The sequence below is a fragment of the Wasmannia auropunctata genome, unplaced genomic scaffold (genome assembly GCF_000956235.1).
Source record: "Wasmannia auropunctata unplaced genomic scaffold, wasmannia.A_1.0 LD336028.1, whole genome shotgun sequence".
Lineage (NCBI taxonomy): Eukaryota > Metazoa > Arthropoda > Insecta > Hymenoptera > Formicidae > Wasmannia > Wasmannia auropunctata.
Window position 1 is genome coordinate 102866 of NW_012026862.1, and position 27033 is coordinate 129898.

The window sequence follows — 27033 nt, forward strand, 5'->3', positions numbered from 1 at the left end:
CCAGCCCGCTCAGAGATGTGTATAAGAGACAGCTTTAACTTAATAAAAAAAAATACTTTGTCTATATATTTGTACCAGTTTATTTTTATGACTTATTTAAATATAAAACCACACTAATAGGTTCAGGGCACACTAATAGGGATAGTTACCCTAGTTATATCGGATATTTTAAGCACAGAATATACATTTTCTCTTGAATATAAAAGAAAGTAATAAAACAAGGTGAAAGTGAAGATATTAGAAATCCATGCTATGCATACTTCATGAGCAATTAAAAAAAATGTGACATTATTCATAATTTCCCAAGCCTGTATTGTAGTTGTATTCTTTTCAAATCTATAGTAGCTTCATTCTTTGTTGTAATTGCGGGCTCCTTTATTTGAGTAAATTTCGTTGCTTTCTCTCCACGTTGAGAAATGATGATTAAATGATGTGGACGGGCAAGAAACCACGTGCAATTATGCGTCACGCGCAACGCAATTTCGAAAACTCGGGGCGTACCACGTTAATGAATCAGCGGTTGGGTTCGCGTTCACAATATGCGAAGTATGCGAGGCCAGGAGTCCGGGGCGAGCGTTTAACTACCTTCACTTAGCGGGCGGCGATGTAACACACGCGAGTCCGATTAAAAAGCGAGCTTCTATTCCGCGGCAGCGTCGCGTTTCAGCCGGCAGCGCAGCTGCTGGTCACCGTGCACTGCACCGCTGTATTTTCGATTCGCGCACGGCCGTCAAAGATGCAGATTAACGCGTAATGCAAAACGCAAACGCGTCAGCGCCCGGAGGATACAGATCGCCAGCTTCAGTTTTGCATTTTTAGGTCGCGCCGCGATTCGCATTCCGTGACATGCGGATTTAAACGCCAACGCGCAAACAATAGTTGAAAGAACACGACGACTATAAATAAACGTAACACGTTTGCGTATACAAAGCGATTTAATCCTTAAACTGAAATAATACCTTTTCGATGTGTCTTTTTTCATAAAACGTAATTTTACACCGTTTTACATAAGAGAAGTGATAATGTCAGTTATAAGACAAATATTCATGACGGAAAAATGATATTAAATAAAATACAGGAAACATGTAAAATATAAAAAATCAAAATGAAACAAAATAAATTATTTTGTTAAGGAAAAATACTATTAATTAAAATACAGGAAACATGTAAAATATAACAAATCAAAATGAAACAAAATAAATTATTTTGTTTCATTTCGATTGTATTTTATTTAATAGTATTTTTCCGTAAATAATTTAATTTGTTTTATTTTGATTATAAACGTTACATTATTAGTCATTTCTTTTTTATTTTTTATTTTTACAGAAGATTTTCCAGACACAGTTCGAAATCATATGCGTCTCAATATACATGTAAACATTTTCGGTTAAGAATTAATGCCGCTTCAAATGACAATTCGTTAAATCCAATAAACGTAATTTAGGATTATACGCTTACAATGAAATTGGGAGTTGATTTCTATCGCGATACGTTTACCAAAGCGTGGATTGAAAACATTACGATATTGGTGCCTTCGTTACAAAACGCTGTAAGATACATTTACCTGTAACGTTGATAATACCGAAAATTACTTCCAGTCCGGAATTATAACGGCTTTTCAATCCGCGTATTCAAAACACACACGAAAATTCGCACTCCCGCGTATTTGTGTAATGGGATTACGCTGGAGTAATATCGCTGTCGATGCCTCGCAATAACGCCGAGACTTATTGTTCGCGATCCTAACACTATTTTGCGCGATAGACACGGGCGCGATTGAAAAAAAAGCGATGAAAAATGTACGCGGAACAAGTTTAAAGCGCGGAACGCTATCCTGTAGTCGATGCAATTTGAGCGCGCACGCATATTCGAGTGCGGGACTGTTTCTCGCTCCCTTGCCGCCTCTCTCAATTGCCTCGCCGAAATACACGGCGAAAAACGCAATTATTCGTACGTGCGCGGTTATCAACGGCACCTGCGATGCCACGCGTGATTGTAGACGAGAAAATGTTGTTTCGAGCTCAGTAATTTCATGGCATCGCGTATGTAACTACTTAAGGAGCTGTGAAAAAAAGCTATGATAATAAACATAGTATATACACAATGGAAATTTTTATTAAATAAACTTTTAAATGTCACATTAGACAGTTATATTAATAAATTCTTAAGATATGACAGAGTTGGCTAATTTTGGAATTATAAATTAAAATGAGAAAAATTACACATAGAAAATTCATACAAATTTATATTCTTATAAAAATATTCTTAACAAATAAACTTTTATATGTCACATTAGACAGTTATATTAATAAATTTTCAAGATATGACAGAGTTGGCATAATTTTGAAATTATAAATTAAAATGAGAAAAATTACACATAGAAAATTCATACAAATTTATATTTTTATAAAAATATTCTTAACAAATATATAATAAAACGTAAGAGAATACTTTTTGCAATTTATTTTAAAATTAAGTAGAAGAGAAGCACTAAATTGATGGAAGCAAAAATAGAAAAAGCATTGTCATTATTTATGTAAGATTGTTGATTTGAAAAATAGGTATATCGCGCGAAAGATTGCTCGCTTTAATATTTCTACATTTTAGACATACGTATAGATATACGTGAAAACGTTACGTGGAAATTGTGCATCTTGACAACGCATTTTAAAACTATTTCGCGTATCTTCGAAGTATCATTGTTACGAGCACGATTTTCATTTTCATTCATTCTCCTTAGTATTTCTATGCGACATACGGAAGAAGCCACTCGAAAATGTAACAAGGGCTGTAACTATGGAAACGACGCGAAGCAGGTGATCCGACAAGACAGTGAGAGAGAGAGAGAGAGAGAGAGAGAGAGAGAAAAAGAGGAAAAGCAGAAGGAATGAAGGAGGGAAAGAACGGAGAAAGTCAGAGAAGAAGAGAACAGAAGGAAGGAACAAAGCACAGAGGGAAGCAATTCCGACGGCAATTGTCCGTAAGCCGTGCAAAGATTGCGGGACCAATTTCCGCCCCTCCGTGCGTGCGCGAATTTATTTCTTCTTCTCCTCTTCATTCGTTCAGCTTCTTCCTCCAGCCACCATTTCTACAGTTACAGCCATAGCCCAGTGGCATCTCCGTTCGCATTTGAACCAGATGTCCAGAACGTGAAGAATAACTATAGAATGCACAAAGCATCTTCAGTCTTCATATAAAATGATGTGCCACTATTCGTGTTGAAGCAAACGACTTGACGAAAGGAGCGTATCTGATGTAGTGACCCTTAATGTCAATAGTAACTTTTTTTATGGAATTCATAGAGAGTCGTAATTAAAGAAAAATGTTTACACACGTCACCGCTCAATATATATTAGGGAATTTGATGTAATCTACATGTATAGGGTTCTAGGATTCTAGGCATCTAGGATTAGTTAGGCAGGTTTATATAGAAATAATAGATATCGGCAATCTGTTACACGGGCAATCGGGGAAATATAATAGGAGTTAGCACGGAAGTTGGAATAATCTGTCCCTGACGTTTCCTCGCATATCAAATTATCCACTGAACAAATCCAATTTGATTGGAAGGCTCGCGTATCCGCAGTCACTGAGCACGCTCAGCCGATTTTGGTCATCCTGTCTCCGCGTATAACAGCGATATCAGGTAAATACGTGCGGAAGGATTTTTGCTTCTGGCATCTGGCCAGGTCGGCTTGCGACCGGAGCTTGTCCCGGTGCCACACACGACCGTAACTCGACGGATGAATCTGCGGAGAGGGAGACGGGGGGGGGGAGGGAGGTATACCGCGGCAAAGTTGGGTAAAAGAGAAAAAGTCAAATAAGAGGAGGGAAAAAAAAGCTACAAAGGTCTCCGGTATAGCGACTGGCCTGGCTTTTCGTAGCTTCGTAACAGCGTCCGCGACGGAGATGCGCATCTCGCGATAATCAACGAGCGCGTATAATCCACTCGAGCGCGGCACTTTTCCATCTCGCGAGTCTCAATGTTCTCCCGACGATAACTACTCGTTACGACCCACACAGCTAAATGTTCCACTTAACCCCCCCCCCCTCCCCTCTTTGATGCTACATGCAGTTTTTTATTTTATCTAAAAGTTGCACACGTGGATGATATGCAAATCAATTTCAAACGCGTGTTATAATATTGCTCGTAAAGTACGGTCTTAATTTATCCAGGATGAAATAGAAATCTCGTTACGTGTATTTTGCATCATCTCGCATTGTGTTATCGTATTCCCACGTAAAATGTTAATTTTAATCGAGATACTTGTACAATATAGTATCACAATGTTTTCCAAACGCACCACGATTGGCAATTACAATTCTAAGTAATTATTATTTTAACGACTTCGTGATGCGATTAATATTTATGGAAAAAAATCGCCCCGTATAAACATTACACGATTATTTCCGGTCGGCTGAAATACAAATTTCCCACGTAATTCGCCGTCATTCCGCAATAGATCTCGACACGATAAGATTTGGAACACCGCGGTTTAAGGGATTGCGGGGAAGCTTTCGTTATCGCTCCGAGAGAATTAATCGTTTTAAAACTGCGCGCTACGTGCTGTGAAGCGTAATAAAAGTATCCCGCGAGTTGATACGCGAAAAGCGTAAACTCGCGCGCCCGCGTGAGCGCACGTCGGATTTTCAGAAGGATTTTACCGGCTCGGTGAGGTAAATCGTTCCCTCTGCGCAAGGTTGAACTCGTCGGGAATTTTAGTGCAACCTATGACGAGGTATAACTTTGTAGCAGCGCGCACCGCCCTGGCTTCGGGTATCCTCTGGCACACAGGAGTTTCGCGAGCCGCTATCAGATAGTGGTACTCCGACAGGCAGCAGGAGAATCTCTTTCCTCTCTCTTTTTTTTCTCCTCTAATTCGTAAACGACGCGAAGTGGAGCGAGAGTGTAGCAAACGTTAAATTGGACAATGTGACCTACGATCGACGGTACGGCTAAATCTCGCGTGCGCTTCTTCTGTCGCGATTCGCCAAGATTTACAGACGGGCGGAATTATCGATGCGGCGCGGCGGCGGCGGTGAGTCGCTAGAGCGCGAGGGCACAAAAAGCAAACGCGATCTGTTCCGCGCGTCATCGAGGCGATTAACGTCCTGGCGATTTCGATATTCCATTGTGTGCCAAGCGCGAGTAACCGAGAATTCATTGGCCTCCGTCTTTTTTTTTTCATTCGCAAATAAGCGAGTCGTGAAATAGGCATTTACTCATAACGTGCAGCGGAGCTACGCGCGGATCATTGGAGGAATACGGAGAGGATTAAGGATACAACGGTGTACCGATGTCTAACGAAATTAGCCGAATATTTACTTTGCCAGCAATTATCGCGAAACGTAACGATTCTTTATTTTACCTTCCATAGTTTACTTAATCGAGAGGATTAAATATATACGGTGCACTCTGAAAAAAAGCTTTTTTTCCTCCGCGAAATATCGCGGGCGCTGCGGAATGTCGCAGCCATGTGTGTAACTCGACCTACAAACGAATAACAGAAAAAACAACGAATCTCCGCGCATACCGAGAGAGTAGCGTTATTCTTTCGTTATAAACCATCCAAGGTGGTCTTTATATTTATTCCGTATGCGCGCGACGGCGAGCTAGGACGATTCAAATGAAAGTGCTTATTACTTTTTAGCCTGCCGTTTACGGGGGGATAATCCTCTTATAATTCCAGGATAGTTACTTTCGAAAACAATTTCACGTCGCTTTTACCACGCGACATTGTTCCTCTCCGGTTCGCGGCGCGGACGCGAAAACCCGGAGGGCTATCAATTTTTTTTTTTTTTTTTCGAGAGTCCATAGCACTTGGGTTTCGCTGCTCTTTCGGTGCACCGAATTTTGATCCACTTCATGTTTTTTTCAATTATTTCTCGACAGGGACGGTAGCCTCTGTGTCCGGTATCCTAGTTCTCATTTCGTCTGCTCTGTTTGAGTCTCGTCCCGCGCATGTTGGAGAACGGAAAAAAAGGTCGTCATTGAGGTAGAAGGAGAACGCCCAGCGTGGACCGTACTGTATCGCGACGGTTTCCAGCGCGCTCGGGGTTTTGATTAAAACTAAACAGCGAATAAAAATTCCTAGCACGGCACGTACACGACGCGTGGCCCGGTAAAAATTCTTACGTTGCGACGTACGCGCGTTACACGCACGAAACGTCTGGTGTTCCCCATCCCTCGGCGCAGCGATGCGGTGGAGAGGTTGAGAGAGAGAGACAGGGCCGAAGGAAAGGCGGAAGCGGAGCTATTTAATTTGTTTATTCCGCCGTTCGCCTTGCCGCGCGGCCTCCCCCGTTTTTCCCTTTACTGCCCTCGCGTACAGCCGCGGCGCAAGAGTAGGTATACACTTCTCACTTCCCTCGCATCCTTGTGCAACCGCCTCCGCGCTTATTACGCAAACGAGGAATCTTTCGAGGCCGGCCCCGACTAATGAAATGCTGTTTCGGCCCCGTAGTATCTGATTCTCTTTGCTCTGGAAAGAGAGAATGTCGGCCAAAGGGGAGGATGATGAGAGAGGAGAGTTCATTCGCGTACGCGACGCGCAACAAGAGCTCATAAGCGTAGCCGCAGTTACTCCTTACTATCCGCCCCGACATACCCTGTGCACCGCGCGCATACACGCTGCACGTGTATTGACTATTTCACGAAAATAGCCTCGGCGTGTTGCTCGAAAAAAAGTAGTTGCAGCGCATCCGAGAGAGTGTAAAGGAAATAACGAAATTGTAAAAAAGGTCCAAATGTATACGAAGATCAATTCTGCAATCGGGTACAGCCATATGTACGATCGCGCACGCGTGTTTCAAAAAGGAACCCCGAAAGACCATTCTATATTTTTCATAATTGAAAACAGCCCCGGGGTGCCCGCGACAATTCGTTTTTCCCAGGCAATTCGTCAACTTCTGAAACCTCTGTTATTATTTCGAACTGACACCGACGGAAACGTACGTGACGCGGCGTGAATATTTTGAGAGCTAGTAACACCCATAGCATATTTTTTCCGACACATAACACACGCAAACGTTTTCTCCTTTTTTTTCCTTCTCTCACTCTCGCTAGCTACAAACAATGTAAAAAACTACATGAATGTACCATGGGGACAATAGAAACAAAAAAAATCTCCGAATACTTCCCGCGGCTGTCCTGAGAAAACCGGTAATGGCGGATGGCGGTTGACAGAAGTGCACGATTTTGTCATTACACAAGTCGGGGGGGGGGCGGAGAAGGGGGTCTCGGCCGGACGGAGGGCTGCGCTTGGCACGAATGAAACGCGCGAAGAATGAACGTGACGGAAAGAAAGGGAGACGAGAGCGAGACGAGAGAGCGACAATCGCGCGGGGTGACGGAGGTGGAGCTGTTTGGTCTTCGCGGGAAGAAAAGAAGACGGCGGGTCCAGTAACGCGTAAAGCACCATGATTACCCTTCCACCAGTAGGCAAAAAACCACGAAGAAACGGGAGTAAATAGGCGGACGGGCGGAGAGAGAGAGAAAGAAAACGAGAGAGGGCACGACCGGGCTGCAGTACCGCACGAGCTGACGCAGGATGAAGAAGAGGACAACACGGTCGAGAAAGGGTCGCGCGGTCTCGACCGGAGTTCAACGGACTCGCGCGTTGCGTCTAAGTACTCTGGTGTAACTCCCTTCCTCTCCCCTCTCTCTCTATCTCTATATATATGTTCCTTCTCCATCTACTCGCCGTACATCTTTTTCCGTGCCTAACGCTTCTACGTACGTGCACACAGAGAGGTCGGTATCGGGCTGGCTGGGACGGCTGGCTGCGAAGCGCCGGCCGGCGAATGTAACGGTAGCCTTAAGCGCGGTCCGCGAACGTGGCTTAGTCCGGAGGATAGATAAACGTATAGTAAGATGGATACTGTCTACGTGTTCCGAGATAGAGTCCCTCGGGCTCTAAACTACGGCACGAGAGTGTGCATAAATATCGCTTTGCCTGGCGGGGATTAAGGAAAATTTTGGCAATGCCGATATTATATAGAAAAATACGACAAATTTTTCAAATATAACGTACTACTCATCTTCTATATTTTTCTTAAAATATTTTGATAACGGAGTAATGTATTTTGACATATATTTTAAAAAGAAATTGTCATTTTAATATAAATAAGATCTATATAGAGTTATATTTCATTAAAAGCTTTTAAAGCGTGACAAACGCTTCGCTTATCGGAAAATGGATCCGTTGTATCGCATTATCACCAAATCAACCGCCTACTAAAATCGTATTTATGATCGCTGTAATATAAGCGAATGTAATTATCCTCTAGGGTATATCGAAGCTAGTTGAGGAAGGGACACTGGGTGAGAGATAAAGGGGCCGTATAGTCGTTACGTCGTGTATACAAGAAATTGTAGCCCGTGGCTGAGAACCGAGGGAAGACGATCCGTAGAGGTTTTCGTCATGAATAACGCACCCGCTGCAGTGTGTCCGCGGAAGCGTAAAGTTTCGAACACGCTTTTTTGATTTAGTAACGAGCAGATGGAACGGAGAGGCGACACGTACACCCGGCGCCCGGGAAAAACTTATCGCAAATAACAGTCCAAATAGTTGTTCGTTACGCTGATGGCACGCTGACCGAACACCATATGGAAGTCCACAACTCTTGCGATCGTACCCGAAATGTCCCAGGACAATTCTAGAATCGTTCATTAATCTTTCGGCCGTGTCAAGTGTCTATTCTATTTAAACCGAAACCTTGGGGCTTTAACAGTTTCACACGTAAGTACGTTGGATGTAATAAAACTATCTTTAACGCGAAGATCGAATTTATAGAAATGCTCTATTTTACTTGATGTACTAGATTAGTTTAATGACTAAAAGATAGAATAGAAAAGGAACTCCAGTCTGCAGGTTTTGGTTAAAACGTTGAGATACCGGAGTTGAAGAATTAGCACAAGTTTCGTCAAAAGGGTGTCCAATTTCCGTGTCCTTCCTGCTCGCTTCATCGACCCTCGACGTTGAGTTTAACCTCGCCTTGCCCCGAATACACTGTCGATTGCCCTCGTTAGCATCGCCGGCGCATACGCACTACCTTCTCCGCCCGCACTCGTCGTCCTCCCCACATCGCGAATGCACCAGCTCTCCCCTTAAGTTGTTCCCAGAACACCTTGGTTGCGCGCCATTGCCTATCCGCATTCCCGTGGCGGCACATCCAGGCCAAAGTTTGCGCACTTAGGCGAGCTGGGAGTAACGAGACGAGGAAGGCGAAGCAACACGTTGCACGAAACTTGCTCTATTTATCAGCGGTTAAGAGATGCCCCGGCGAGAGTAGGTACTCAGCACGTGTATATTCACGCGTGATGCAAGAGGGCGAAGCAGGGTGGAAACGAAGGGACTAGTCACGGTAGCTGATACCAAAGCGCGTGAAAACGATCTATCGCGAAAGTCGTTGCGTCGTTATTAAAGCTGCGACAATGACAAACGATCCGTAACTTTCTTTCAAGCCAAAACAGAATCGCCAAAAATTTCGTGATTAGAGATAGCGAACTGCCTATATGTATATACAACTTCCGAATTCCGCTATATTATAGTTTGGTTTAATTTCATTGTTGCCGAGTTGAACTATGTTTCCTTGCTATCTTAAATTGCATAGATTTTCGCATATCTCGCATATTTCACGAGTATCTAATTTCTAAAATTGATTTATCGAGCAAATGTCTCTTTCTCTAGTCAATGTGTTATATCACAATTTCTCTAGAATATATTTTGGATGATATAACAGAACGCGCAATATCGATAACGTCACGTTAATTAATATAATTAAACAAGGAAAAGTTGGTTTTCGATACTCGATTGTCAGTTTATATTAATTGCAGATTATTACCTTCAAAAAATATTGGTTATTTTAATTACCACGATACTAATATATACCCCCGAAGAGACAGTTAATCCGTTTCGAAAGTAGGTTACGATTCTTGCATATAAATAAAACAAAATAAGCTAAAAGCATATAATTCTGCGAAATTTACATATTAACTCACAAGCAGTAGCGATTTAATACAACACAATATGAATTTACATAGGTCGCATAATTCGCGAATTTCAATAAAGCATCAATTTAATAGCAAAACCTCGTTTCACTTGTCGTCATACGTAATCACCGTTGTGATTTTCGATTAATTAGTGACGCCGCTACCGTAAAATGGAAGCTAACGTCGGTGTATGATGTACATGAACGTGCCCACTCAAAGCTTAATATAAATGCAATGTATAATTAATATACGCGTAATACGCAATAGCGTCGAGATGCTTTCCAATCGTCACGCACGAAATAGGATGTATTTCCTGCCTATTTTATAATAGAATAACCTTATCACATGTTAAATCATACAAATTGCTTTGCGATTTTGTCAGACAAATCTACCATGTGTGAAATTTTCGTAAATTTAGGTATTACAATGCAATGCCGACAGTTCGCGTTTAGAGGGCGCAAATATTGACCGACTGATTCGAGTGGCTCGTACAGATGGCAACGCGCGTGAAAATACCTACATTGTTCGGAAAACTCGGGGATGTTCGAAGCGACGAGTCGCGGCGTTTTGCGACTTAATCTCATGGTTTCTGACGTTGCTGCAGCTAGGCGAGAAAAGAAAGGCTCTGTCATCGGGACGCGCAGGACTGCACTTACGAGTGAACGATCTGCCGTCACTCGACTTTATGACGGTCGCCGTCCACAGTCGGGTTTTTACACTGTTTTTACGAGTCCGTGCCCTTCTTCCTATATAGCTTAGGAAAGGACCGAGACTTACGCCCCGCGCGCGCGTAGGACCACCCTCCTCGTCGCGTTGCGTCGTCGGTCGAGGAGGGCCACCCTCGCAGGAACGCAGGAACAAAGGCGGGGAAGACCGTCGTGGTGTCCCGGATATGCGCGCTGTTTCGTCTCGTCGTCGCGTGTGTCGTCGGGAATACAAAAGGGATTACAGTTTCCGAATCACTGGATGTCTCGCTTAGTCGGCGTTGCTTCCGCGAATGAGACCGGATGTGCGCGCGGGGGTCGCGGAAGGGCCGGAGGCCGAAACGAAACGGGGTTGCGAGCTTGAGTAAGTCTCTTTTGCTCCCTCTGTTTCTCTCCTCCCTTTCTCTCTCCGTTTCTCTTCCGGGTCAACATTCGCCCGAGGATCGCGCGCGCTCTAGGCCGTATGTTTGCTCTTTGTCGAGTGCGCCAAACTCTCGCGTCGTACGATCGGGAACAAACGAAAATCCAACTCGGTAATATCTGACAGCGCGGGTCGATGAACCGCCGCGATTCTCTTGCGGTTTCTCGCGGATTTCGTGCCGCGGAAGTCAATTGCGTTCGCGGTAACACCCGCGAAAAATGGCGAACCTATCGAAAGCTCCTCGCGGATTGAGGAATCGACAGGAGTAAATGCGGAAACGCGGCGGGAACAAGAGTCGGGGGTAAAGAGAGGAAATCCAAGAAGCGATTTGTCGGTTCTCAACGAACGTCGCGCGCTTCTACGGAACTACGAAATCACGTCGTCCCCTACGCTTGCCGCTCTCTTTCTTTCTCTTTTTTCTTGTTTCTTCTAATTTAACTCTCCTGAGTCTCTGCCGCCGGCAGATGCTCGACTCAATTGAAGAAATCCCTAAAGAGGGACTAGACTAGAAGGCGGCAGGAGCCGACAAGGTAGATTGAGAGAGTGGATGGGAACGTGAGTCGGCAACGATAATTATATCTGGCGACAACGTCGCGAGTATTTGTTTTACGTTGTTCCCACACTGTTTGTACGAGCGTGACACATTTTTCCGTATAATTTTCAGTTTATAAATATTTTTTATGGTATATAAAAGGAGAAGAAGGAGAGTTCAAGATTTATTAATAACGGCAATTTGTTTCCGTTCACTTCGAGGGGAAACGATAAACTCGGGTAAAGTCGAGGTAAAGTCTGTCAGATGATAAGACAAGGAGATAAGAAGTCTGGAGTCTCTTAGGCAGCTTTTCAATAAAGCTCGCGGCCCACTTCTCAGACGATCTCTATCGGCCATCCACAATCTGTCGTACTTTTTTTTCTCTCATCCGGTTTTTCACCGGCCGGGTACGCTACTTCGTCGTTATCGGTCTCGACGCTTCTTGCGCTTATACTTTTCCCCCGTGCAAGAAATAGGCGTATCCACGGTAGCGATAAACAGTGATTAAAGTTTGAAGACTTATTGGAAGATAAAACACGGGTTTCATATTTTCTATAGGATTACTACTACTTGACTTGAAAGTTGACTTTATTATAACTTCCGGAATTGAGGCTGCCGATATTATATGATTTTCTGTATTATATATCGTACCAATTAATTTTTTAAAAGGTATAGATAAATTCCCTCCTTTTTATCACCGGCAAATAGTTTCATTTTCAATCCTCTTCGTTTTTATACTTGCTTCCACAAGATGGATCATAAAATCAAGAGCGCTTTGAGGATCCGCTATAAATCGCTACAACACGGCTTAGCTAGCGAAAAAAAGGGTAAAAAGAGACCCGCAACGTAGGTAGCTAGATAGAATTCTGGAAAGGTCTATGAATTGAAAAGAATTACGGCCAGTTTGCGGGCACGAGAGGATCGAAATTTCATTGGCTCGATTTCGCAAAAGAAATTCTCACAGTACCCATTAATCATCATCCATTTTGCCACTCGGTAGAAACATTCGCTTTGACTCGTCGTCAAATCGGATTGTCTCGCTTTGGTTCCGCTTCTTCGAGCTATCAAGAAGAGTTAGAGCGGCACCGCATCGAATTATTTTCTATCAAGAGAAGGAAATACAGCGGCGCTTTTTTGCCGCTCGAACTGATTTCACTCGAATTAAATCGCATCATTAAAATCATATCGTGATCGTCGATCGGTTAACTAATAAAAGATCTACTCTCGGAAACGGTAGATTTATTTTATTTATACATAAAATTATATGGATAATTATATAAATAAGATATATATATAATTATATGGTAGATATTTTTGAGGAATTGTGCTGAGACAGCGGCGGGATAAACGCACACGTTACATAATTCCTGATAACCGTCGTCTTCTGAAAATATCAAATGCGTATAAAGCTCCTCAATTTTTGTTGGATAAAACTGCGAGATTGCATTTTCTTGGAAAGTTGGTAATTCTAGGAAAAAACTAAGAGAGATTTATTGAAAAATTCACGGATTAATCGGTGAATTTCAGCAACTTATGTGCTAGCATTTTCTAATTTTCCTCAGTTTTGTAAAAAAAATATGCGAAAGGAAGTGAAATAGGTGTAGAAGGAAGGAAAGAGGGTCAAAGTCGAAGAGATCGTTGTACGTCGGAAACGAGCATGCACTCGATGGACGCGGTATGCAAGTGGGTACGAGGTTGTGTATCACGGTGATTGCGGATTGAATGGTACGAAGCGAATGTGGCGTACACCATAGAAGAAAGCTCATTATGGCTTTTAAATTAGTTGCTAGCTCTGACCTGTGTTGAGGTCCCGCTAGAATTTTCGCTCGCGCGACGTCTCACTACGCTCGTAAAAGAAATAGCGTTTCTCAACTTGTGTGCCTGTATGTGTGCATGTGTCCTATTCCCATTGTCTCATTTTTCGTCTGTCCGAGACGATCGTAAAAAAGATATATTACGACGAGGAATGATGCAACAGTCTGAACTTTTGTCAAAATTGTATGTCTTTCGGTTTTCGAAATAGAATACTTTTCTTGCGCTCGAAATGCAGGTTGCAACAAAATGACTTTTTTTTACATTAATTTTAGCCGATACTTAATAAATATATTGCCAATCTTTTTAAATATAATCCTATCGTGTTAATCCTTTAACAATATATAGCAGATTGATTTTGATAAACAAATAGTATAATAATTTTTCATAATATATTGGTAAATGACCATTTCAACATCTTATTTTTTTCAATACCTTTATTAGAAAAGAAATACACATTATAGAAAGACAGTAAAGAAACAGAAAATGAAAGATATTAGTGTGTTTGTAGTATTATACAAAATATCGGCTTTAAGATTTGAATTTAGGAGATAACTCTCGTTTAAATAGTCCAAAGGAGGGAGAGGGAGAGCGATGCTCCTTTCTTGAAATTCCAAATATCCTCGGCCTAGATCCGACAGATCAAAGTGGAACGTATTTACGATCGGAGAGAGAAGAACATGAGCTTATATACGCTAGCCGGTCTCTTGATCCCAAGACGAAACAAGTAATTCCAGCGAGCTATCTATTTATCGATCTAGTATACTCCCTCTTTCGCCCGCCCTCTTTTCGCTCTTTTTTTTCTCCCCCCCCCCCCTCCTGCCTCGACTATCCCCCGGTGAAACATCGTTGCTCGTGTCCATGCTCTCTTTACCGTCGGGGATGTTTTGTCGTATACGCGCGCGCCTTGGTTTTGCGTGGCCTCGCGGACGCGAACAGGGAATGAAGATTTATCCCGCTGGTGTCCCGCGGTTGACTTCCGTTTGTCAAACTGCCCGTTCCGTGTCTCGCGATTTCCACCGTATGTCGGGCGGGTAACGGCCGGCGATAATCGATGCGCGTACTCGCGCGCGCCGAAGTTTCCCTCGAATTCGTGCAGATGGGAAACAGCGAGGACTCGCGGCATTACGCGGATGTATGGTATCCCGCATAGTCCCACATGGACACATCTTGCTGCTTACCCCACGTGCGAACGTGTGCTCTTATTCTAAGCTCGCGGCGCACCGCAAACGATCCGAATTAGTCAAGTCGTTAAATCGCGCGGCACTCGGAAACTCGTATAATTTTCCGCCCGAGCGGGGTTAAGCAATATGGGGAGGGAGGGGAGGGGAGGGAAACTAATTGCGAACGGGGTCTTGTTGGACTGCGTCAAGTCGTACGGTTGATTTAAATCTACGGCGATTCAATTCGCGATTCAATGGGACGTTAATAAATGACGTGCTTCGAGCGATAAAATTATACCTTTCACGTCAGAATGTGTGCCTCGGCATTGTATAAGCAAAAGTGGAGCACGGACAACGGACATTTTTGTGTGTTGTCCATGTCTCGACTTACATCTCTCTATAATGTTTGGAAACAATTTGGCAACGGCAGAATTAAAAGATGAAGCGATAAACTTGTATTTTCTCGAGCGCCGGAGTTCTCTCGTCTTACTTTGCTGTTATCGCGCGTGAATGAGAGAAAGGAAGGCGCAGGCGATTACCAAGTTGAGAGAGTAAGGAGATAAGAAGGGGCGGCGGGCTTCTTTTCTACTTTCTCTCTCTCTCTCTCTCTTTTTCTCTCGCGAGACGCGATTTTCTCGCTTTGTAGTTTACTACGGCTCCGATACTGTCTCATTCGAACGTACGGCCGACGATACCGGTGTTGTTGCCAGATATCGGATTTGGCTTTGTCGGTAGCCATCCGCCCAGCCTTTCTCGGGCAGGGTGAATCGAGTGGGATCGTGTTTCGGAAGTCTCTCTAAATCAAGTATCCGCGTCGTTCGAAACAATTCCTCGAGAAGGGTTGCGGTTCGTGAACCGTAATCGTCTTGCTGAATTTCGTTGCCGAAGTAACACACGTATAGTTACCGTTATTGGAGAATTGTTCGGGGTGCCACTTCGAAGCTCGGCGAAGAGGCATAGACGAGCGGGAGGATCTAACACGTTTCTTCGTTTCTCACACAGTTCTCCTCTCCAAGATTACTAACCTAATGGTTCGAAATTGATTGTTAATGATTACGAAAACTTGTTACCACGTAGTGCAGTGTAAATGACTCGTGAAATCAGTGATCCATTATTTATAATTGCTACAATTTTACTGTAGAGTTAATTATCGATTTGTCACGGTACGTGTTGTACAATAATATGTGAAAAAGGCACTTGAATGAATTTTATTTATCAAGTTAAATTAATGAAAATAATTTCCGACCTTACGCTTGGCCATCTATTTGCGTTTGTAACAAACAAATTAAAATAATAATTGAATAAAAATTATACAGACCATTACATACACAAATTATTATATACTTTAATAACATATAAAAAATTAATATTGAATGAATGCAATATTGAACGTTGCAATTATTGTATAATATTTTAATAATATTAAAAAAAACTTAATATATAATTATATAGAATAATAAAATCACAGTTCTTACATAAATTATTTAATTCTTTCTGCGTACATTATATCAATCATTAACAATAATTTAATTATTTTACAAACTTTAATTATCGTCAGTTGATTGTTATTGACGTATTTGCATGTAAAAAAATAGAATTCAAAATTAGCTAACAATTAAAAATTAATAAATTAGAAATGAAAGAGAATAAAACGAGCAGACAAAAGATATACAAATTTCAGTTTTCCGATTAAACTAATGTTATATATTATTGAAATTTGTATTTGCGGCTGAAGCAGATTTAATCAGGTTCTGCGCGCTTTAATATTATCAAATTAAATAATAGGATTATATTTTAAGATCTCTTGTTTGCTCGTTTTGTTGACTGTTTCGTTTCTAATTTATTTCTATAAATACGAGTGAATACACAATTTTTGCTTTAAAAATTAATATCTGAAATACAAAAATTAATTAATCTTAGTCACTTACCTTGCAAACGCGCATACTCTACGCGATATTATGAACCAATTTTGATCGTATATAATTAAAAAATGTTATTTTGATTTACGTAAAAAATTTCTAGTCTAATCTTTAGAATATTAAAATATTAATATTAATATTTAAAATGTTTATATTAAAATAGACAATAGTTTTAAGATATCATATACCTTTTTTGAAAATTGAAAATGATACAAGAGCAATATATTACTCGAAATATACTGATTCTGATTGTGAGTATAACAATGGATCATCTTTCCGACGCTCGAATGAATATTCTATTATTCTTCTGCAATTTCAACGGCAATTCGTCGTATTATGTATATTATTCGTACGCGGATTGTGGTATTTCCTTGCAATCTCTGCGCTCTTTTTGCGGTCACGCGACAGTTGGAGGTGTGTCAAGGACGTGAGATAAGAGAAGACGTAACAGTGTGAATAGCGTTGATGTGATGGATCAGTTGCCCGGTATATTCATTATGATTCAGTCATGCGAGGCGCGAAATGTGCAAAGGGGGGTGCATCGTTTTGTACGTTACGGTAGAAATGTGCGACGTCCGTTTCAACCCTCGGATAGGTACGTTATTTTATACACGCACTGTTGGACACCTGCGATCTCCGGAAGATTTCCCCTTTTGTTTTACGGCACGTATATCCATGTAGTTACGACTCCATAATTTACACGTACCAATGCGAAAAACAATAATTATAAAAGTTGATATTTCTACCATGTGCAATATCGTTGAAATAATAACTGAAAATACGCCGTGCGCCGTATTTCAGTTTATTATTAAATGGATGCTCTCTATTTTTGTTTTCAGCTCCTTGTATACACACGCATTTTACAGGAAATTTTTCGCTTCATGTTATAGATTTATATACAACAATATACTTTATTATGAAAATATGCGCGCATCATAATGCTAACGAAAAGTGGCTTAACGGTATTGAAACATAAATGAAATGAAAATCCGAGGGATTGAGAGTAATCCAGCGCAACATTAATGTAGAATTTTAAATCGATGTACGATGTAACTTCCGGCGCCATCTCGAATTTAAAGCAATGCACATTGCACTCCGCTCGCTGTATACATATACCTGCACTCACGTATCTGATGTTCTTACATCATGGTCACGGTTAGATCAAACGATAAACGGTTGTTAGGGCACCTGCCAACCGCCACTCCGCTAACCCCGATGTCGGCCGTCGTCGTGTGCAGTGGACACGGTGATGCACATGAAAACCGTTAAGGCTTACGTCGCCCTATCGTCAAGTTTTACCTTCCGGTTTGTCAAATTGATGCCGCAGTGATTAACAGCCTTGTACATTTTAGGAAAAGCGTAAATATAAATTAAATAAGGCGCGTGATGAAAGAATAATTCTTCGTGAGAAAGAAAGAGGTAAAAATTGTAGAATATATCTTTTTGATTGCGACAGTTTGCGATAGTTTGCAAAAAATACTTCTCCCTGAAAGTAAAAAATTAACAAATACAACAGTGTCGTCTGTTTACAAATAAAACGGTAGCTGATATATTCGACTGTGATATATGAAATGAAGCTTATAGAAATGTAAATACAAATTCTCGATGATTGAATTTTGTATAATCCGATTTTCTAACGCGCAGCATCGCTAATCCACCCTTCAATTTTCGGATAGAAATTCGATATCTTAACCGAATTGTTTCTTGAGATATGTCCCAACGCCGTGGTCGAAGTCGTATCAATTATGCATCGTACTGTCGACACCCAGACGTCGGAAATCATATATTATCCAACAGATAGGGATGCTGAACGAGAAGGCGAACTTGGTTAACGATACCCCCGGTGAACCTTACCAGGAAATCGACAGATTACCGCGTCGTCGCGCGCGTTACCCATCGTCAATTACATGCATACATGACGAATTTCCATTTTAAATATTACCGCAATCTAAAATCGATATTGCGCAAACGGAAAAAATGACTGGGAGCTTAAAAACGTCCATTCAATTTGATTAAGTATACTTTTCATTAGGTAATGTTGATTTGATAGGGCGCGGTACGTCAGGCTAGACAATGCGTTGAGAAATAATCGCGCTATAATCGTGAAGAGTAAAACGTTTTCTTACGCAAAGCATAAGCGCGGTAACCGTGACGGTGCATGTTAATCATGAGTCAGGTACGTTAATCGAGGCCGGTATGAGACTGAAATGGAGCGAGTCAATATCACCTGCGGCCCTCGCACGTTTACCTAACACTTGGCTTTCGTATGGTTATCAACACTGTCGCCACCATTTTCCGCTTTTAGGAAATTTAGGAAAGTTTGTCCTCCTTACGACGCTTCTCTCTCTCCCTCTGTCTTTCCTTGCCTCTCTTTCTCTACTTCTTCAATTATAATTATTAACACTGAAACTATATGGCTTATTATGAAAGAAGAAAAATGGGAAATATCTTGATGTAGGGCGGAAGTTAAAATCAAACAGGCGCAGCAATTGAAAGAGTAGTCAGTACACGTGTACTTTGTAGCTTTTCTCTTATTTACAATCAGACCGAGGAGACTTCGATACGAATAATTCCACAGGTCACGCTCGACCGCGGCCAACTCTCCGCTCCGGTTTCCCTCTCATTGTGTGTCTCCCGCGCTCATTCCCCTACTCGCCGAGCGACCTCCTCCGCGGTCTAACTCCTTTATCTTCCCTGAACGTCTATGCCGGCGCGCGATGCGATGCGTGCGTAGGCCGTGCGACCGGAAGCCTCCGTCACGGCTCGTCGAGCCACCGTTTCGTGGACTTCGTCGTGGAAGAAGACGCTACGCGCTCGCATGTGAAACGTTCGTCCAGAAAGTGGCGTGCCGTGTCTCGGCGGCGGCTAGATCAGAGATGAAAAACCGGATAGGAAACGCATGCTGAAAAATCCTGGGATCGCGGGGAGACTCCGAGGGGATATCCGCGAAATATTTCACGTTTAATTTCGAAAACTAGACAGTTGATATAGTTTATCGTGGACATTTGACAATCGCGAAGTTGGATTTAATTCAATTTATTTAATTCAATTAAGTTGTTACCCGCGGTAAAAAAAAATGTTACGTTGCGAATGGAAGAAGATGGGAAACGCCGAGCTGGATGCGACCTTCTCCCTCCCCCGCGGTTTTCGTATCAGCGGATGCGATCGGTGCCGGTGTCTCCCATCGTATGCGAATGATTAGAGCCTCCTTGGTTCTTTGTCATGCGCGTTTCGCATCGCGTCACGATCGCGTTCTAATTACACTCTATCGCGCCGGTTCGGTCCCCGGGTTCTTCGACCAGCCATGCATTTAGGCGATAGAAACCGCCTGAGATAATCCGAGGCTCGATTCGCACGGCCATGTTTCACGCTCTCTCGGCGTGTTCAGCGCCGCGGGTACGTTGATATAGTGTGCCGCGTGGACTCATTCTATTAGATTTGTGTCCTTAATATTATCATTGTAGCCAGGCGTTACGGGAGAGCGGGCGAGATTTATCCCAGGAATGTTTCACCGCGTTAAAATGCGTACGCGTAACTGCTTATTTGCATATAATATCCATAATACCAGCTGTGTAATGCTCGTCATTATTGCGCGAACCTGTGCTCCTTGATCACCCAGCGACACCGCGAATTACCGATTATCTCTCGGCTATTCAGTATACTAGAAAGAGTAAAAAAAAAAAGTCGGACGGATCGATAACCCATTAAATTTTAGCGTACCTAATTGCGCGACGGGGATCGAACGAACGCCAACTCGGTTTCCGACCTACATATTCGAGAGATGATCGCGATCCTCCTCGCGTCGCGCGTTGAGCGCGGGCCTTAGGGGTAATTTGCAATCGTGTCGGCGCGCCAGCATATTTCGGATTAACGCCCTAATAACGGATGATATCTCGGCCCGGTGGGATACCGTCCGCGCAAACTTAGACGTACCTACTTGAGGAAGTTCGAAGGGTCGTAAGAGGATATACCGGCCTTGGCGAACCGGCTGGCACGCCGCCGCCGCCGCCGCCGCCGCCGCCGCCGTCGTCGTCGTCGTCACCGTCGTCGTCGTCGTCGTAGTCGTAGTCGTCGCCGCCGCCGCCGTCGCTATAGCGGATATAAACGTATCGCATGGGGATTTGGCACGGTAGAAGCTCGGTGGGTAGCGCGTGTAGGTGAACGCGTACGCGAGCCATATTAGTGGGCGACCGTGGTGGTGGGACGTGGCGTTACGGGTTAGGAGCCACAAATTTGGTCGGTACTTCGGCTGCTTATTAACTCCGGGACCCGCCCGAGTGGGAATATACTTAAGGCGAATTTACGTGTTACGCTTCCGTTGGCCATACCTTGGATGAACTGGCGTCCGAAAGGGAAGGAGGAAACATGTCGAGCAATGTTATCGCAGAAAGCAAATTGAGAATTAAGAATTAAACGTATGCGGCTTTTATTCAAATTTGACTATCTCAATGTTGGATAATCCTTGATTTTTTTATGATTAAACCATTATTATTATTAGTTTTGGATTATTCGGAATGAGTCACAGAGTGTTTCTAAGAGAAATTAAAAAAAACTTCATTTTGTACGCGCGAACAAAAATTTAATTTAATACAACACGCATGAAATAATAATTTATAGTTATAAAACATAATATAAATTAATTTTAATTAATTATTTCCGATGATTATAAGCAAAACCGCATTCGATGATCATTGTAGACGATTACTCGGTGCAATTAGTGCAAATCCGCTTTTATTTGCATTCCAACTGACTGGCTGCCGCGACGTGCATTTTCGTTGGAACTGGGGATCCTTGAAACGACGGCAGCCGCGGCAGTATTACGCCGGGTTGTCGGCACCATAAAAGCCGTTTCCACGCTCCGCGCGATCCCAAGTCCCAAGCAAGATCGATCGATATACGTCCGGGATACCGCCACGGTCGCGGAATCGATTCCTTCTGCAGCGCGCACGATCGGGTCAGTGGCCGTTTCTCTAGAAGGCCACGTTCCAGCCGGACGTGGCTACGCTGGGTGATCCCCGAAATATTCTTACGAAGGAAAGTATCTCGAGGATCTTCCCACGTTTTCAGCGTATATGGAAGCGCGTCTTTATGTCGTAAGTGACGTTGCACAGATATTTCGGCCAAATTTGATCAGATAAAATCATGAACCTGGGCCAGCATATTTTTCTCTATACCGAAAAAAGAGAGAATCTATTTTATATTTATATAAAAAAATACTAGTTTATATTTATATAAAAATGAAAAAATGTTTAAATTAATACCCAGTGAGAAATGGTTTTCAATTTGATGTCGAATCGATGTCGAATTGATGTCAATTCGACATCGATTCGACATCGAATTGGCGATATCGTTTCTCACTGAGTAGTATTACGTATGTTAAACGGCGAATATTTAAAAAAGAAGAGAGGAAAAAAGATTGAAATTTCTTCATAATTACGTATTTTAAAAAATCTTAGTTTATTAAATTTCTTCATAATTACGTATTTAAAAAAATCTTAGTTTATTAAATTTCTGCCAATTATAATGTCTTTAACGTTATTAAATCACATGAAATTACCAATCGGCAGTTTATTTCGATCGCGAGAATGTCAATCCGCAGAATGCAGGCAAATACAGAAGAGAAGTCGCTCGTAAGCGCTCCGGCAATATGAGGAATTCGTTCGAGCGGCGTTCGCCATCCAAGCGTCGATCGAGGGATCAATTAACACCCTTTTAATCGAGCGGAGCCGTGATGCCGGCGAACGTGGCACAACAAGGGCGGTCGGCCCTTCGCACAATGGTACCTCGTCTCTATGGGCGTCGCGACTTTAGAACAATGGGTCCCAATATCGCGCTCGGCGAGTTGCCCGGTCTTACTCACTCTCGGTTCCTCCACACTTTCTCTCTCTCTCTCCCTCTTTCTCTCTCTCTTCCTCAGTTTGCCTCTTCCTTCGTTTAGACAAAACATCTAGCCTAACCTAGCGTAACTTCAACGAGAAAGGACGATGATGGTGACGATGACGACAACGGCGAAGCCGCCAACTACTCGTTCCAGGCACGTTCTCAATTGGCGCGTTGACGGCCAACGTGCTCTCCCGTCTTTCGCTCCAGATGGTGGCGGATTTTAAACTTTTGAAACGGCACATTTAGGCACCCAAGGTGCGGTCTTTCCAGGCACGAAAACACTTTGCACCTTAATATACCGCATATTAATAATTATAAATTTAAGGCTAAATGTTCAGTATATCTTATACTTGAATTTTGAAATTTGCGATTAAAAATTTTGACCTACACCTTCTACACAACTGCATATATTATATTTATATATTAAAAATATCAAGAAGCAAATTATAAAGTCACAAATAATTTAAGAAATTCTTGCAATAATTGTGTGTAAAATGTCTGGGATCGTTTATCAATGATTCTACTGCATTTAAACCGCATATTAATAATTATAAATTTAAGGCTAAATGTTCACTTAAATTGTTCACTTAAAATGTTTCACTTAAATTTTGAAATTTGTGATTAAAAATTTTGACCTAGTTCTACACAACTGCATATATTATAATTATATATTAAAAATATCAAGAAGCAAATTATAAAGTCACAAATATAATTTAAGAAATTCTTGCAATGATAATTGTGTGTAAAATGTCTCTCAGAGATCGCCTATCAATGATTCCACTGCATTTAGAACGTCGAAGCGAAAGTATCGACTGTTCGTTTGGTCTGGGCGAAATTTCGAGGTGACGTGCCTCCGATCGAATGGACGATTGGCGAGTAGGGAGTTCGACGCTCGAATTTGCAGGAGCGACGCGTCGCGACGCGACGCGTCGCGACGCCGACCTCGTATCACGGGAGCGCTCGTAAAAGTCGACTATTTCGGCCGTTTGATGTCGTATTGAGAAGTCGTTGTCTGTACTTTCCCCCGTCGATACCGTCGACGGCAAGTGGATCGGAAATGTCTCGCGCGAGAGAAGAGAATCGCGCAAAATTGTACGACGCATCGCGGGATGATTTCTCGGAAAAGTATTTCATCGCGATATAAAAGCATATTACTGCACGTCCGCGTTTTATGTACGTGTCCGTAAATAATTCTCCGATATGTGTAAAACCGTTAATACGTTAACACGTTTTCGAGCTATCGGTCCCGCCTAATGGCGGAAACCGTTAAGGCGATCGCGGTCGCGGCGCTGCGCGCCGTTAGCTCTTCAGGAAATGAAAACGGATAATAGGCAGGAAGATAATCTACAATAAGGGCGTGAAGCTAAAGAAAATAATTACGAAAGTTGAAGAGCATTTATGAACTTGAGTGCACGGCAAGTATAGCGCCGAGTGTCGTTAGCATAGCTAACAAGCGCGCTCGGGGAGTAATCGATGCCGGTGCGAAGCTCTTAAGCGCCAAGTGACTTCGCGGTTTCTTAAAGATGCATGAGCCGAGTTTCATGACATACTCGCGCGTACGGTGCGTGAAAAGATTTTCGATAAGCGCGTCTGACGCCGGTATACACGCAGCGCGTCTGGCTTCGATGTCTCGCACGCAATGCACGATGCCCGGTGTGCACAATATGTGAATATATATGCGGGTTAAAAGAACGAAGGAAATGTGCTGCCGATGCCTCTGCATGCAAAGTTAAACGAGAGGAATGCATAATACTTTTAACATTGATGACTGATCGGAATAATTTGTTTTTAACGCTTGACATTGGATTTATCATTCAGTAACGTTATTGATTGGACCGTCTCTAACCTGACATTTTTCTCTTCAGTCTGTTTAACAATAATATCTACTTTAATCGCGCTGAGTTTGAATTGTTAAAGTTAAACCGCCAACTTGGCGCGACACGTGACTGATCTTTTCCTGACAAAGTGTTGTACTTACTTTTTGATTCACGTTTATGAATTATATATATTCAAGTCGAGCCGGAGATATGATCGATGATAATGTTATGTTACGATCCGGATTACCGCACGATGTATTCGCGCGGCGTCACTTTAGGACACGTCGTAAAAGACACGGGGACGATCAAAGATGTGGTAATGGCATAAAGTAGTAGCGGAGGTGAGCGCACGTGTAGCATGCAGACGCGGAAGCTGAGTAGAGCTTCGTTCCACGGATCACCTTTAATATCCCCGGTGATATTTTCGTCCTTATCCCGTTCCCGTCTCTCTTAAACTCGGTCCGGGCTGCAACCTTCTTCTCTCGCACGGCGATCAGGTACGCTAGCATCGTCGAAACTTTTCCAATCGGGCCGAAAGTTTGTTCCGGTAATTAAAGCCGCATGAATACTCGATGGGCTTACCTATGTCGGTTACCTCCGCCACTTTTGCTTACTTTTGAGATCCACCAGAGCGAAGAATGGTTAAAGACGAATCGTCAATTTCGTTCGTGCCTCCTCCCTCCCCGCCCTCGCGATCGTCTTTGTCGCCGAGAGAAGGATAGGAGGAATGAGAAATCTTCGTTTCCGGCTCCGCTGCCGGCTCGACAGGCTGCAGATCCGGCTTTCGTCACCGTCGACTATTTTATGAATCAGTAATGAGGAGTATAATTCGATGTAAATCCGCGCCGCCGTGTCGCTCGCGCTATAACAATGCCATTTACAATTCGTTTGCTAATAGCTAAATAATGTAGTTTATTTGTCATTAATATCACAATGCTAATTAAATAAAGCTGAATTTATCTGCAATTGATAGAGTTAAATCGAAAATTGATTTAGTCGCTTTTATTAATGGAAGAAATCGGGAAGAGACCGCGGCAAAAATTGATCAAAATTTTATAAATTAATCCGCCATAATTAGATATCATTTAATACTTTTAGGGATGCAGAGTAATATAATATATACATATACTATCAAATTAATAGTAATATTAATTAATATTAATTAATATTAATTATCACATTTGTAGGTGTACAATAATACTTTTATTGACTTTTAAGCTTTGAGAATACTATGTCTCTTTTTAAGAATTTTACTCTGTCGTAACTCTATACTAAAAAAAAAGATATATATATATATATATTTATATATTTTTACAAAAAATTAATTAAAATTTTGTAAATTAATTTCTTTGTAATTAGATATTGTTATGTCCAAATCCCGGTGATTTATTTTTATTAGTCGAACGTGAGAGATCCTTGATTCAACTTGGGACTTAACGACTAGGAAATGGTAAAACCTAGCGGTTGAAAATAGATAAAACTCAGCGGTTGAAAATTGATAAAGAATACTTTTATTGACTTTTAAAGTTTTAAGCTTCGAGAGTACCACGTTCCTTGATAAGAATTTTATTCTGTCGCGACTCTATACTATAGACTCTAGAATATATATTCTTTATCAATTTTTAACCGATGAGTTTTATCTATTTTTAGTTGCTAGATTTTATCATCTTCTAGTTGTTAAGCCCCAAGTTGGGCTGAGGATCTCTCACGTTCGACTGATAAGGATAAATCAACAGAATTTGAACGTAACAATGTCTAATTACGACGGATTTAATTTACAAAATTTCGATCAATTTATGTCCCAGTATCTTCCCCATTTATATGTATATTATCTATGAAAAAGAATGAAAATTACGCAAGTTACAGAGATCAAACGATCGTCGTGTATCTGTATCGGCGTCGCGATCTTATCGCACCTCAAATTCGTTCTTGCTCGTTGCCCCTTCACGATTACCTTCGCTACAAATGGGATTCGTTTCGCTTCTTTCTCCCCTTTGCATCCGCGAGTTACCGCTATCGCGGCACGGCAAAAGCCACCGTAGCTCCTCTCTCCGGCTTCCGCGGCGACCGCGGCAGTTAGATTAGGCGAAACTGCTTAAACTGCTCCCTAGACATCCCTTCATTAGATTCCGCGCGGCCGTTACTGTACCACGTGCTATGAGAACCGAAGCCCGCCGTTTTGCCCTCGCTCTCCCGGTCGTCGTCGTGTGCCGCTCGGTTGCATTTCGAATCTTCGATCGGTCGTCTCCTCCTCCTCCTCTCCCTCTCTCTTTCTCTCTCGCGCGCGCGTCACGCTCCTCGCTTCCCCGACTTTGCCGCGCCGCGCGGCCCGTATCCCGAAGGATACGTCCGAGGATGTACGAGCAATTTGGACGCGTGCGCTCTATTTGGCCCGAGCCATCGGGAACGAGTCGTTAACTCTCAGATTCACGTTATTTCTTTCTTTACGCTATCACATCGGAAAGTAACGAAATGCAGTCTGCGACTGCGGAATCGCGAATGCGCTTACCGCTGATAAATTATACAAACAACATGTACGGTCAGTACACGTTTATTTTGTGGAATATATATTAAAGAACGCAACGCATATAGTGCAAAAGAGATTGGAATAGATAGCTATTATGCTATTCTAGCAGAATTCTGTATTCGAGCACGCGCGATCTTAATTGCAGATAAATATAGCTTCTCATTAAAGCTGTCAGCTCGCGAATCAAATCGAACTTTCATATTCTCGCAGGGTTGAGGAACGCACGAATAAATCTGTGAAATTCATTTTTGCATGTGGAAC